This window comes from Lepisosteus platostomus, chromosome 11 (genome assembly GCF_059453375.1).
Source record: "Lepisosteus platostomus isolate fLepPlt1 chromosome 11, fLepPlt1.hap1, whole genome shotgun sequence".
Taxonomy (NCBI): Eukaryota; Metazoa; Chordata; class Actinopteri; order Semionotiformes; family Lepisosteidae; genus Lepisosteus; species Lepisosteus platostomus.
In genome coordinates, this window is record NC_142621.1 from 41,784,971 (window position 1) to 41,800,525 (window position 15,555).

Below are 15,555 nucleotides of genomic sequence, written 5' to 3' on the forward strand. Positions count from 1 at the left end.
GACTTCGACGGGGATACAGTAAAACATTTTTCCCACAGTGTCACAGAAGTGTTACTAACCGATAGGGGGAGACAACAGCCCAGGAACTCACAAAAAGTTTCTGCAATGTTAGAAGCGCTTTCTGTAGCAGTAGCCAAGAAAATCGACCCAAACGGCTTCAGGAATGTTCGCTACCATCGCTACTATTACTGCTACTAATAATAATTTGCCATCTTTGAGTCTCTTTGTCTTTCTCTCTCTCTCTTTATATGAAACTATATTATAAACATATATTTAATAAAGTGTTAATTAAACTTTTAAATTAGAATCAATTTCGTGCGATTCCAGTGCATTGAAGAGTTTGGCACCCATTTTAATATTGGACTGCTATAACTACAGTATGTAAGGTACTCGCTGTCATGATTCAGTGTCCTTTAAACTTGAAAAATAAATGCTCGATAATCAATTGATCGCTTGATAAACACCGTACGGTGTGGTACGTCGTTTCCCGCATTAAAGCTGGTTAGGAAACACCGAACGTTCTTAAGTGGTTAGGAATTTAAACATTTTCACGTATTTAATACCCCGTCAATTCAAGTAGTTGAAATTCGAGCAGGTTTCTCCTAATACTTGAATTAGGACTTTAGCTACGTCTGCAGCTACTGTAAGTCTACAAAATGGCACAGGTAAACTATACTAAGTCTCAGATAATGTCATTACACGTCTTGCATATTCCCCTTCACATGCTTTGTTTATTGTGTCGGGAAAAATAATAATATTGCTTAAAATAACATGTTTTGGAAGCAAGGGGCATTATGTTTGCATAGAATTAAAACACTACTAACAGATCTCACACGCACGTCAATATTGCTTTTTCAGGAGACCGCCAAAAGTATACAAATTAATCCGTCTTAATTTGCAAATTGTTTACAAAAAGTTTTCAATGCAATTGAGCTTTTTTGTGGAAGATTAATGATACACGTCGTCTTAAAATATCCAAGTTGTTTAAGACGGGAGTGAGCAAGGTCCTGAATAAATACATAACCTTTAGAAAAACAAAGGCAAGTGAAGTCTCCAGCAGACAAAGGGGCTTCTTTAGGAAAGGTGACAAGATTATTTTTATGCACTACACAGAGAAAGTGTTTTTTTTTACTCGAGAACCTGTTTGTTTTTGTTACGTTGCTCGGCTGTGCTTTCTGAATCGAAGTGTCATTTAGCGCGCCGTGCTTGTGCTTTCTTGTGAGCTCGGTCATAAAACGGTGCTGCGCAGTTGCTGGTTCACGTTCTGTGTTAGGCCGTCTGGAGGTCGGGTGCGAGGCTCAAAGCCAACGCGAGCTACTGTAGACTTCAGGCAGAGTTGGTACATCGACCGTGCTGGTCTGCCCCTTACCTCGACCAGCACACAGCAAAACACACACAAAGCAGTGTTAGCCAAGTCCTGCGGAAACTCTCTTTCTGGATCCAGCTTGTAGTTTCGGTACTTTACCTTTACTGAGGTAGTAGGCTATGCACCTTGGAGTGTTCTCAAAACCTGTTGAAATTATATAATATCGAGTTTAAAGGGGCACGACACCATTTTATGTTACTATCAACACAAAGCAGCACATTGGTGTATTTTTTCAACACGATAATGTGTTTCAGTAGCACAATCAAAGCTTTAATTCCTGAATTAATGATAAAATGATAGAACTATTGTTGAAGGCGGTCATAAGGCACAAACTGTAAGCCTTATGACTGATACCAAGTTCCTCGCATACATCTATTGAATAAAGCATAAGCGCCGAATAACTGTAAATTCACATTCATTTATAATAAACTAAACGTATAGTCATTCAGATTTAAAAAAGTGTACTAACGAATTTCTGCCCAGTCCTGTTTAAACATAGACCCCTGTGTTGATCCCTTTTCAACACCAAATTATCACCGACACAAGTTAATCTAATTGTACATTTCAGTACACTACTTACATAAGTGTATACATGTAGGTTTGAATACATACAGTATATATTTATACAGTATATTTACACATTAATACTAAACATCTAAACTAGATGTTTGTGTCACTGGGAAAGAGATTCTTTAGTGTGTGCTTTTTAGTAGAACTGAAAAAGAATTCAAATACATTCGTAACAGACAAAAAAACTTTATCTTTGAGTACGTCACCTTGCGTTGTATTATGACATTTACAATATCCCGAGTAAGCAGGAATTGGCGTATTAATGTCACTTTGTTCTGAACCTTACCAATTAACGATGTGCAGCGCAAGAACGGTGTTGCCGATCGAATAACTCAGTTCTGCAGAACCCAAAAACCTATTTTTCTGAACGCATAATGCCTGACTAAGTGCCGAAACAATCGAACTTACAGTAAATAACGCCACCTTGAAAATACTAAATTAAAATACCGTAATATTGCCTTTAGAAAATCTATAAAGTGGTATATGTTCAGAAGAAAAAAACGAAAAAAATAGTGTAGAGGTGATAACTGAACGTTTTGCTAAGCAAATCGGTACAGTATGATCTGTGTTTCGTTTCTGTATAATGCCAGTTAATAATTAAACATTTTATCACATAGACTTTTCTGATTTATGCGTCCCTTCTTTTAAGTCTATAGTTAATGAAAATGTTATAGTTAAAATCAATTTTAGATATTGCGGAAGACGGGTTCTTACGACAAAAGTTGCAGACTTGCTTAGTCCTGTTTAAAAACTCTAAATACATTTTAAGTATTATCAAAGACTGGGATGAACCAGATTAAACGGAAGTTAAAGTATATTATTATGGTATATGAAAATGTTTAGTGGGTTTTCTGTGGTATTGGATATGCTTTATAGGAAAAAAAAGTACATTCAAAATATGTCTACGTTTAAAACGTGTTTGAAGTGTTTCATCTGTTCATAGTCCTTATTGAATTCAGGTATCTAGGAAGTTATCTGATCAGTAAAGCGTAGGGGTACCTCAGCTGTCCGCGGGAACTTTTACCTTGTTATTGGGTATTCTTCAGCGCTTGTTTACACCCGGACAATAGCAGCTTTGTTATTAGAAAAGTCTCAGTCACTGATCTGGGTATTAAGCGGCAGGAACTAAATCTGATTCTTAGGTCTTTGCTTAATGTAGGCCTACACCATGCAAGGACCAAACGGCTCAGTTTGATATTTTTAGCAGAGAGTTCTGTATAGTACAGTAGTTAACAACTCTATAGATTTCCCTGGTTTGGACAATTTAATGTATTTCTATGTACTGTAAATAGATGTTATATTGGTTTCATTTGCCTTTTATTATCAGAAAACAATATAGAACAGACATAGGAATATTTTTTTTTGAAGACATGTTCTGGAGTTTGCAAATGAATTAGTTTACGTGTTGTATTGCAATATACAGTATGTATACCCGTTTTACCATCCTACAGATGTCCCGGCTTAATGTTACGATGATAAGAACAACTCCCATTATGCAGTTATATAGAGACAAAATGTCGATCATCATTGTACACCAAAGCCCCCTTTCCTCTCTGGAGAAGGATCAGATATCTTTGTCCCGTCCATTGTCCTGTTTCCGTACAGCCTTCGACTGAAAACAGTTCTCTACCTGTGCAGATTCTGTGTTTGTAGCTTCTTGCTAATGTATATCGTGCAGTTGTTTATTTGGGTTAGTAAAGCTGTGGAAATGTGATTTTAGGTGTAATGTGGGCAGCATGTGTGCTTTCCTAGGCTACCTGAAGTTTTACATCTAATAGTTTACAGATGTCTCTTGGCAATTTCTCCTCTCTTTTTGCCCTCGAAGCCAGTATACTGCTCTTTTTAAGCAAAGGGAAACTCAGACTTCTGGATCTTGTAAAATTGTTTGTTTGTGTTACGTCAAAACCCCAAAAGCTGTATCAGTCAGTAATCCTATCTCCTGGTCAGGTTAATTATACTTCTGATTTATTTTTTAAAAATACATAAACTTATGCAAGACTTGATTTCTCTTCACCCCGCCTTTTGAAAGTTTATTTACACTGGACTTATTTATTTAAGATATTCACATTTTAACCACTTTTAGTACAAACAGAACAGGAAATTTCCAACTTTTTGTCAACACTGTCTTTGTTGTAAAACAGGTCACAAAAAGATAATAGCATGTGGCTTTTGAATTTTCTAAACGTAAACTTGTTTGAAAGCATATTCTGAAATTTCTCCTGCATAAGATGAGCTGTGGAACCCCTGATGCTTCACTGTAAAACATGTAGTTGTACTGCTAAGGTATAATTAATGGCATCCACGCCCTTGTCTGAAATATTTTATATCAATTTACTCCGCTTTAAAGATAGTTTTCAAGTAATATAAACATTGTAAATAATGTAAAACTACAGTCCATATATCATTGAAAGATAAATGTTATAAATTTAATATTCCACACTACTGGGCTAATCAGTACTGATGTTTTGTAAAAACTGAATTTACTGTAAATTTCAGCGCTGACTGCAAATTGTAATATACTAGTGGGACATGGAAGTTTGTACGTACATGTTAATAGGGCTCATTAAACACAGATTAAAGAACTGTAACTCAGGTCATCACAGAAATAAGATATAAGATATAGTTTAAAATTGAAATGCATCTGAAAAAAATTAAGTACTGGTTGCCTTCAATTAAAAATGCATCTGTTTCAGAACGGATTTTGCTGACCACCTGCAATATGAAGAGTTCGTTGAAAATTACACCTGACGCGCAGGTAATAATTCAATACAGATGGGTTGTCTTTCTTTGTTCAGAATAATCTTGGGTAAACTACACCTACGTGTCAGACTGTCAGAAATAATAACGTTTCTTAACGCAAACATTATATCAAAGAATGAGAAAAACATATGGCTGAAAATGTACATGTACTGTATATATTTTTTACTCCCCCACAAAAATAAAATACCTGCATTGAAATTGCTAATCTCTGATTGGTTTTTTTAGTTGAAAGCTTCTGATATTAAGATATGAAGTTTCAGACTGGCATGGATTCAAATCACCCTGAAATTTGCCATGTGATCTGAAGCACATTTAAAAAGTGCACAGTTCAGGCCAGGGTTTTTGTTGAGTGATAATTAATGTGGAATGGTTTGTAGAAACTGTAACACAGCACTACATTAAATTAAAAATAATATATAGATAACAATGATACATAATACAGGGGAAAGTGTAATGTAAAACCTCTGTATGTCTATTTTATTTTGTTATTATGGTTAAACAACAATCGAAAGATGTTACATTTTACACACTTAAAAACACAATTTCTTAACCGGCTGCTAAAAAAATCTGATGGGCAGTGATAACAGTGGTGAAAAAGTGTAAGTGAAAAGGAGCATCAGTGAGCACCAGTGCAAGCCAATTAGATGGCTTGAGAGGTGAACTCAGGAACATTTTGAGAGCTGGAACATTATCTCTCTGCTTCCACGAACCATTGACTGACCATTGATTTTTGATAAGAGGGTTTAGATTAGAACAGTCAGGCCATTTACAAATGAAATGAACATGATTTATTTATCATCTTTCCAGATGATTAGGGAGAGCTTTCAGCTGCCTTACTCCACAACTCTGGAACTTGCTCCCTGTCAATCTGAGAATGTAAACTCTTACAGTTTTCAACTCTAGACTAAAAAGACTTATATATTTTGTCAGGCTTTTAATTAGTGTTTGCCTTTTCTCATTTTTCCATGTTTTTTTATCTCTATCATTATTGCTGTTCAATGCTATTTGGCTTTTTTACCCAGTTAAGTGCCCCAAACACTGTTGGTGTATGTGGGCACTAAAATAAATTTGACCAAGATGGCAGTCTGCCATTTCTTCTAAAGAAATACAAATCGGTATCAATGGGTAACATTCTTTGATTATTCAGTCAGAAGACACACAAATGAATAATCCTACGATTTTTGCATAGAGTGTTAATAAGAACTTTTTGGAGAAAGCCGACTACTAAACTACTAAAAGAAAAAATCTTAAAGCCATTGGAAAAGCTGTGGCCCTTGCTACAACTATGGGCTAAAGAAATCCTACAGGATTTTTATGTGAGGCTTCAGTTTTTCATGATGTGTTTATAGTGCTGTCCTGTATTTTGACAATCTTTAACAAAAGCAATGGTAGCCATAAAAGAAACCAAAGTTAGGAACAGAGCTAAATAATTTACTTCAGGACATGTAAGAATTCCCGAATACAACACTGTGTAGTGGCAAGCTTGTTTTGAATACAACTTCCCGGCACATAATTTCATTTACATCCTCCCTTGCCTCACAGGGGTTATGACCCCATGCATTAATTAAAATCAGGCCTTGATTAGCCTGTCAGCTTCACCTGTAATTATAGCTTTCAGTTTCAATCATTCACTGGAAGTTCTGTGAGTTCTAACTACCCTGCTTTTTAACTAGATGGTGAAAGATTTCCTTCTGCAATCGCCATGCTCTATTTGAGATCCTATAGAAACCACAAAACTTACCAGTGGTAATGGAAATACAATAACAATAGGATAAGTAGGAGACTGTTGTTTCTTGTTCGTTCACAAGCAAAAAGGCATAATTACTCTGATTTAAATAATCATCCACGAAATATGATCTTAATACCCTGCTGTATGGTTTTCCAGTCTTTGAAAAGGTTCTAGTCTTGTTCCAGGGCTAAGTTGGGCCTCCAGCCATTTCTTTTGTGTAGTTTGTACAAACTGTACTTCAACTGCATTTCGCAAGAGCACTCCTGAGGATTGCTGCTTTTAACAGATTTAAATAGATGTTTACACATCATTGACTGTGTAGTTCTCCCCTTAAATTTTGGTTAACCTTTCTTTACAAGCATATATTTTTACCTTTTTCTTCAGCTTAAAAAAGATTTTTTCAAGAAGCAATACAAACAATTAGCTTTTGCCGACATAGAAATGAAGCTATTTTATTATTATTTTTAATTTTTCTATTTCTTTTCTATACAGAATCACCAGTTGAAGCAAAAACTGATGTTCCAATTCTAAGGCCTGGAATGGAAAAGGGAATGTTGCTATCAAGGCCTTCCAACACAGAGGAAGGTGCATCTCAAGCATGATTTTGGCCTTTTCCAGATTTACAGTAGTTAAGCTTGCTGTGTTTTGTGGTCGAGGGGACCAGTATGCTCCTGGAAGATACATATCCCTGCGTGGTGCTTGTGTGCTGGGCTGCTGCTCACAGACTCAGGGCTTGGGAAACTTCTCAGCTTGACTTCTAACTGCAGCGTAAAAATTCAAGGCAAACACTGTGAGTAAACTGCTAAATCATGTCTTAGATCCCTTCTGCTCTCCCGGATTCCTCTCTGAAATGTTTAACCAGGACATTTTTCTGTGTGTATGTCAAAAGTTTTAAATTGTCCCAATAAAGGATGCCCTAGGCGTTTTTCCTCTCCCTGAACCCATTCTGAGTGATATTACTGTACTTAATTTTCCTTATGGCTTTATTGTCTTAATTATGTTATTGAATATATAGTAATAAGTTTAGTTGCACATTTATGTAAATTTACAGTAAAGTAGTCTTGCCAGCACTAGTTCACGTTTATGAATCCACAATAATTAACTGTGATTTCTAACATTCAAGTAAAGTCTTGTTTGTTTTGCAAAATTGACACTGATTTCTAGTACTCCACGTCTGTGGCTTTCATTTGTGACCATTCTTCTGAGTCCAGTTTGGGAAACTGACTGCCCTTTTAAAGGCATATACAGTACAGTATGTTGAGCTCAGTGTGTGTGTGCTGCTGCTGCTTCTGTTTGTGTTTACTAGGTCCAATGAGTCATGAGGACTTTCCAAGTGTAAATACCTTGTTTGCCTAACCCCTGACATAGGGCTGGACATTGGCTGCTGATGGAAGATGAAGTAATGGGAAAGGGGCAGTGGGGCACTGCGTGGGAACTAGAGGAACAAAGCTAGGTAAGGCCACCTGTGCTGGATAACAGGGCTAATGTAAAGAACATTAGCAGATCTCCGCCTCTCAGCAGTAGCAGCTATTTAGCCCATAAATCTGATCCCCCCTATCGAGTCGTGACAGCTCCAACCACCCCCCTCTCCCAATCCTCTGTGCCCCTTCCCTATCTCCTGGTGGCTGAAGTTATTTCAGACCAAGTTGAGAGTCCTGACAAAGCATGGTCAGGGCCACATCTTGGATCATAAAAGTGGTGACAGCAGCAGGGCGAGAGTCTTATAGCCCTTTATATGGTTGGGAAAAGCAATAGGTTGTTTAATTTGCCCCGGTTTAAGCCCCCATGAAGAATTAATGGAATTCTACCCAGTTCCGTGGCACTGTGATAAATGACAAAGGGGCAGAAGAGCAAAAGCTAGCTTTTCACCTGTCTAACGCTTTCCCTCACAACTGCCAGTTTACCAAGATAATGCAGCCGGGTGGGAAGGGCACAGCTACAATACAGTACCTATTGATGTGATTTCCTTCTGACTATGAACATTTCAGGGAAACTTTAAGATTATACCAGAGGAAACAATTACAGACATTAATTCTAGAATATACATGAGAATTCTCAGTCTTTTTTGTTTTTTTGTGTTTGTTCATGGGATTATTTGCTCTTTATGTAGGTTATTACTTACTATTCTGTTATTATTCCTATTTTTCCAACCCACTCACTGTGTCTGGTAAGCATATAAATAACAATAGAAAAGAACGATTTGCATGACTTATTTTAAATAATTAATTTAATGATGATAGAAATCCAAATGGTAAAAACATGCTTTACCCATCAGAGACTCCTGATTTATTGGGCTGATTGGGTGTTTGCCTGGCCAGATCAGAGCATTTGGGCACGGTCGCCTGTTGACACGTAGTATTTTGTTCTGGGTAAAGTTTAAACAAGACTTATCACACCCCTGACACCATCAGAAGGCAGGACTGATTTAAGAGTATTGCTTTCTCGCGCCTTTCTAAAATGCCTCCTACTTTCAAAACTGTTCCAGTTCCCACTGCACTGTCAAAATGCTAGGCAGAGGAGTTTGCTTTAAGTAGGAGAAAAATTCAGTAAATAGGCAAAAAAAACTCCTGCCTGTAGAATCATGTACTAATGTTGAACATATATGCTGAACTATCCAGCTTTAGGTGCTATAAAATACTTTTTGTAATATTCCAAATATATATTATATTAAATATATACAGTAAATATTCCTCTTACATCTAAAAAATTCACTGGAATATATCTGTAAAACATGAAAAGGAATTGAAATCTCGCAAGTAAGGCCCCTGGGAATTCGTTTTCACAAGAAGGATAGTGCTATGTAAATACCTCACTTATCGTTCATTAAAAGAACAATGGCTTCCAGCGACAAGTCTCTTAATTCAAAGACAAATATGAACCTTCTTGTGTGGTTATAGTTAATTGCAATTGAAAGTAATCGTTTATCAGTGGGTGGTAAGTGCAACTGTTATTAAGCGAGTCAGTAGTTAACATCCAGAGCAAAAACTAGCTGAGTATCTGAGGCAGCATAATGGATTTTAAGATGGAATGTCCTCTGATTAATCACACAGTGTTTCAGGGATTTATGAAATACCACTAACAGACAGAAGCATTAGATGTTTCTTTATGTGCTGTGTAACCTGCTGTACCTTGATACAATTTATACTCATTTCCTCTAAGGTGCTGTAAATTCCTGAACTTTTATCTCCTTTTTATTTATTTCCTTTTATTGCGTGGTTTAGATCTGGAGATAGCACAAATCTCTTTCCTTCTCAGGTTTGGCTTTCTGGCAGACTGAGGTTCATTTTGGGCATACAGTTAGGGCATCTGCGGGGAAAAAAATGCATTCCTCCTCCTAAGAAGACTAATTGCTCTAGCTGAACTGACATCCCACTTTCCCAATGGCAATGGATCACAGCCTCTGTGAATATGGTACAAGCAGAAGCTCCTTATTGCATCAGTGCCGAAAACTTAATTAATACTCAAATTAATTCTGAAATTGCAGTCTGTAGACATTGAAGTCAATGTTTACACACTGGAATTAATAATTAGTTACATGTCAGGAAATGATAAGTCCGGATAAGTGGAAGATGCCCAAATTGTTGTGCTGTAATTAGTGGAGTACCTCATGGATCTGTATTAGGACCACAGCTAATATATTGACAAACTATATCCTGATATTGTTGAAATTAACTCTGTTTTGCAGATGATAACAATCTAGGTTGATCAAATACTGTTAATCCAGAACTGAGCTAACATAGACATTTAATATAGACAAAAGATGACAAACCGGCATTTAACATGTTTCTCGTATCTTTATAAATAATGCTCACAACAGCTTTCCCCACCTGTCAGAGTCCTTAATCTTTGGTTTTCAAACCAGAATAAACAGGATTTTCAGAAATTTCTTCTACCATTAAAGGTTACTCAGCTGAAGGAATTTCATAGAAACATCCAAGTTGCAAGCTTTTTCTTGAAAGATTTCCATTCAAGAACTTTGGTTCAAAAGTATACTGATGCAGGAGAGACAGAGGAGTTCAGTTGGCTTTTATGTGTGTGTTGACATGTGAGGTACTTCATTCACATTCAGCAATTCACAAATGTCTGCTGTTATTAAACTTTAAAAGAATTGAATAAGGGCTGTCACTTCTGTAAATAGGTCATACCACTGTTAGGTCTTGTAATCTTATTGTTTTTGAAAGCATGTCACATTTGGAGGATGTGAACTATCAATAAATTGATTATGCATTTAGCTTATCTTTTTCAGTACAATGTATTCAATGGTTTCTCTCCTGCTTAATTATAAATAAGGTGTATTGATGGAGGGGCTTGAGTGATGTTCAACTGGTGCATGAAAATCCATTTTAAGTTTAAGATGTTTAGCAGACATAAATGGCCAGAATTAATTAATCGACAAGTTCACAATATGTCTAATTTATTTGATTAGAAAGATGGTATTAGAGATAGATTTGCAATATGTTTCATTTCAACAACAAAATCTCCATTATTGGATATTAGAATAGTTATGTTGAGGTGCTAGCTGATGGTAAATTCTTTGCAGAGACATGACAATATGATCATAACTGATCAATTTATTGCATATTTGTACAACAGTGTATCTCAATATACAGTTTCAGTGGTAATATTGAGGGTTGATCATACTTGTTTTAGTATTATGGCCAAATATAGCTCACCTCTGTTCTGAACTGCTGTGTGTAGATCATATTTCAATGCTGATTGTAATGTATATTGTACAGTCTTGAGCTTGAAAGTAGAGTTACATATTTCACACTGAAGTTCATGTCTGGTAACAAGAATCTTAAGTCTACAAATTTAATGTTGACTTTTGTATCATTCCAAATTGCATTTTTAACCTTTTTAAGAGATGACAAAGTCATAGTGTTCAGGCATTTTTGTTGATGTTATCTGGTACTGTATAGTTGCAAAAAATAAAAATGGTAATGATACAATTCAGCTCTTTTCAAATGGCCCATCTTGACTATTTTTATTTCATCCACATTTTGTGTCCAGTTACAGCCATGATGTTTGATTATCTCTGAGAATCTTAGACTTCAGTGCATAGTTGTATCAGTAAGCATATTTAGTACAGTATATAACTTTAATGCTTCCATTCATTTTCTAACTGCTTTTATCCAATACAGGGTATCTGGGGAGCTGGAGTCTAACCTAACAAGTAACAGACACAAGGTGGGATACTTCCTGGACAGGATGCCAGTCCATTGCCAGTCCATACTTTAATTTAGTATTTAAAATTCATTTGATACAAACTAGAATTCAGTGCAACTGAATTCACAAAAATAATCAAATGCAAATTTAACTGCACAATTAGGATTGTGAAAATACTTTCATCTCACTGCAGTAAGTCAGTAGATGTGCTTTCATCCCTTCTAAATATGCTCCTTTGTAGTTAAAAGATACAATAGGTAATAGGAAAACAACCTAGTTGGGTACAGTAGAAAGTTTGACACAATATATTGAAATTGAAATCTTATTACATCTCATCAGACACCATTTCTGACATAACAGCTAAAATAATACATACATACTGTACTCATCTAATTCTAATTGTCTTGGTTTGGTGGGGGAAGAACAAGCATTTAGTATGCTATATCTGTCTGATCTGAGGATCCTTCCAGAGTTAATCTGATTCTAAAAAACAAAGCAGCCCCTGTCAGCAACAGTTCACTGCAGCCCTCCTTTGCTTAGTGTGTGTCTTGGACAAGTCCGCTGTGTGCATCTCGCTGACTCAGTCTCACTCTCTGTGCTCACTGATCCCCAACCAGACTCAGAAGGAAATTACAGTTTAGCTCTCAATGATGTCATTCCCCCTTTTTTCTTTTTTCTTGTTTTTTTTCGGGCACCTGTATTTCGTGCCTTAGGGTGTAACTCCATGCAGTTTTATTTATTTTTTCCTATTTCTTTTCCATGTAACGAAAGCGAGATTTCTAAATATAGCCTGTTATGTCACATTGACGTAAGTTTGAAAGTCTGGCGACTTTGCTATTAACCACTTCCTTCAAACAACACACTCCAAAATCTCTATAGGTGCTGTGCAATATTTTAACTTCCTTATTTACTACACAGTTACTCAATAATGTTCATTCATGTCATGCTATAAATGTTTATACAGAAAATGTATATGTATACATAAGTGTAAATAGACAGTGACTTCTTTAGGTCTTTCACAAAGGGTTTATGTACTGCAGTGGTGCATCAAAGTAAGAACTAGAATGTAATGTACAGTATTAATTAATAATGTAATAATGTTGAAATTTTAAAACAAAACAGCATTTACGTTTTGACAGATATTGTCAGGGAGGTATTGCATAGCAGATCCCTGTACATAAATCTGTAATTGCTTATAAATGTCTAAAGCATTTAAATACTGTGATGTGTATGAAACCTTTTTTTTTTAAAGAACATAATGGAAGAATGTAAGTACAAATCTTTTTTGTTGGTAAATATAACTTCTTTATTTTGTGGCTTATGAAGTAGATAGACAAATATATATTTTTTTGGAATTTAAAGATATAAGTTATGCAATTTTCAAACCTATCCACTCGTTGGCCTGAGTTAAGAAAGCATAGTTTATGAACCAAATAGCTGAAATGCATTGAACACAATATCCTACTTTATATAACAAATCAGCCAATAGGTAATGCTGTTGTAAAATTGTACATACAATTTTACTAGATGTTTTGCATCTGACAAATGAACAAATGAATAACACAAAGAAACTTCCTTGGCGGAATTCTTCCGTTAGTTTGTATCATTCCTGTATTGCCACATCTCCAATTCTTTCCAAGAAGCCCACAGATTCTCGGGCGAATGAAAAGGTTCATTCTTTTTTTGCGCAGTCACAGTTACACCTGTAAATGCCACAGTAATGAAAGAGCGGTGACATCTAACCCTGATGTGGTACGGCTTGGTGAGGCGCTTCTAGAAGTATTTTTGTCCTGGTTGACCAGTTAACTGGACTAGTAAGTTATTTGTCTTCTCAGCCTGGAAATACTCTTGTCGCAAAAACAACCAAAAACAATCTAAAATCCACATACTCCTGCAAAACATTGTGGAAAGAAACCAAACATAATTAGGATATATACTTATTTGTATCAAAATCAAGTACAGATAGTCAAATGGGGTGCAATAATTGCATACAAAGCCTTTAATTAATTTTCCTCTGGTGCTCATATTCTAGAGCTATTAATTGTTTTTTATAGCTGTTATGAAAGGAATACTACATGAGAAAGAGCTCCTGCCATTGTGAGGAGTGTAGTGAAGAACAGGAAACATTATCAGTTTTTATCTCTGTTATCACCACAGTACCACAGTAGTTTAATGAAATTAAAATGAAAATGATAGCCACTAATCCTGTAGTTTTTTTTTCTTATGCTTGATCACTGGAACTTAATTAAAAAAATCAAGTTGGAGTTTTATGTGCCAATTTTGAATCACAGGTGCTGCCAGAAGATAAATGTTGGTCCTATTCTGATATATTTGTGTTTGTGTCTAGAAGATAAGGCAGCAAGGGGGAAATATTTGGCAAAAGTCGAAAGGGGGAAGGAGTGAACATTCTTTTCATGTCCTTGTTGTTTGTGAAGCAATTGTGTAAAAGACAATATTTCTACATCAATACTCGAGTAGCAATGTGTAAAACCATTTTTAACAATAGCAGTTGCAACAGGTGTCTAAAGCTTTTCATACTGTACATGCTCTTGAATAAAGGAGCTGAAGCGAATTGTTTTTTAGGGTACTAGTCACAATCCCATAGGCTCATGGGTTTAAACCCAAAAAGCAAACAGTACGATTGTTCCCTTGAAAAAGGTACCATACTGGGTATTGGTGCAGTACCTTACTGCTTCAGTTAACCCAGGAGTTGGATCTGGATCTTAATGTGTGACAGAGATATCCATCCATAACTTCAGGACTGTTTTTATACTTTAAGCAGTTTTGAAATTAGGATAAACTATGTTGAGTCTTTAAGGACGTCAGTCTCTGATTCATTCTTTATTTTGATACAGTTAAAAATGGAACATTTCTATGCTGGTTTGTCATACATAGAAGCATACATCTTATTATTGAATACATGAGATTTTTCCTTTCATATCCTGTTACCCGGTGACTCTTTATTGCCAGTGACATCTCTTTACTATTATGCATCAATTTCACAGTTAAATAAAGCACTCATCCAATGTTTAAAACATAGAAAAATAATATTATGATCCATTAAATCACGGTTTTGCATTTTGCTGACAAACTATCCTGAAAGGGGAAACAGAGAATGTCCACATGTGATTGCTTTGGAATGAAATGAGAGGTCATAATAAGGCACAACAGGGGAAGCTTTTCTTCTCTTTCCATTTTCTGTGACTTTATTTTTAACGAGCACTTTGCAAAGTAGCGGAGGCAGTGTGAACCTGAGCAGGGTGTAGGGTCTGAAAGAGGTTAAGTGTAATATGTGCAAAGTACAGTATTCTCTGGGCACATCAGACCTCTGCCCAGCTATCCTGTATTCGGATCAGGTTCAGCACAGTGGGGTGGCGGCTTAATTGGAGCAGCCCAGTAGTTATGGCCCAGAGCCCCTGGACCCCTGCTTCTACCTTCTAAAGTTACATGAAGGAAATTGTCCTACCTGATTTCCTGAGATCCAATATTTGAACAGCGTGTGTATGAGTTCAGTGGGAGGAAAGAGAGTGTAATTCAATCAAGTTTATTAGATTTTTCTGTGATTGGTGTCCTCTGCTTGTCTGTTGACTTTCAGCCTAGTGGTCACCTGTGAGATAAAAGCCCATAGCCATCCCTGCCAAGTAACACCTTAGTATTGTAACTACCATTATTACATGGACGAGGGCATGGCTGTGAAATTATTCAAAAAGAAAATGGAATAACCCACCATTAAGAAAAACTGTATGACAAAATTTAAGAACATCACAAACGTTAGAGAGCTAATTTTCTTAATTAGTTTCTTAATATCTATTCTCATAAAAATAATTGCCACTGTTTTTTATATAATAATAATATATAAAAAGATAATATTGGATTGATGTGAAGGTCAAGCAGTGTGCTTCCTTATTACTGTCACCATTATCATCACCATTATTGTTATGCCGAGTGTGTGCTTAAGCAGGCT

The 15,555-nt window shown here is 36.1% G+C and overlaps 1 long non-coding RNA gene across 2 annotated transcripts in view; it reads left to right on the plus strand.

Moving 5' to 3' along the window:
- Positions 1 to 4,626: 4,626 nt before the first annotated feature.
- LOC148652696 (uncharacterized) overlaps positions 4,627 to 15,555 on the plus strand; it is a 149,072-nt gene continuing 138,143 nt past the window's right edge. The window contains exons 1-3 of one of the 2 annotated variants that reach the window (XR_015925403.1): positions 4,627 to 4,691; positions 6,918 to 7,215; positions 7,794 to 7,878. This is a non-coding gene — a long non-coding RNA (uncharacterized LOC148652696). Of the gene's footprint in view, positions 4,692 to 6,736; positions 7,216 to 7,793; positions 7,879 to 15,555 lie in introns of those variants that run through there. The other variant, XR_015925402.1, reaches the window with a different exon arrangement.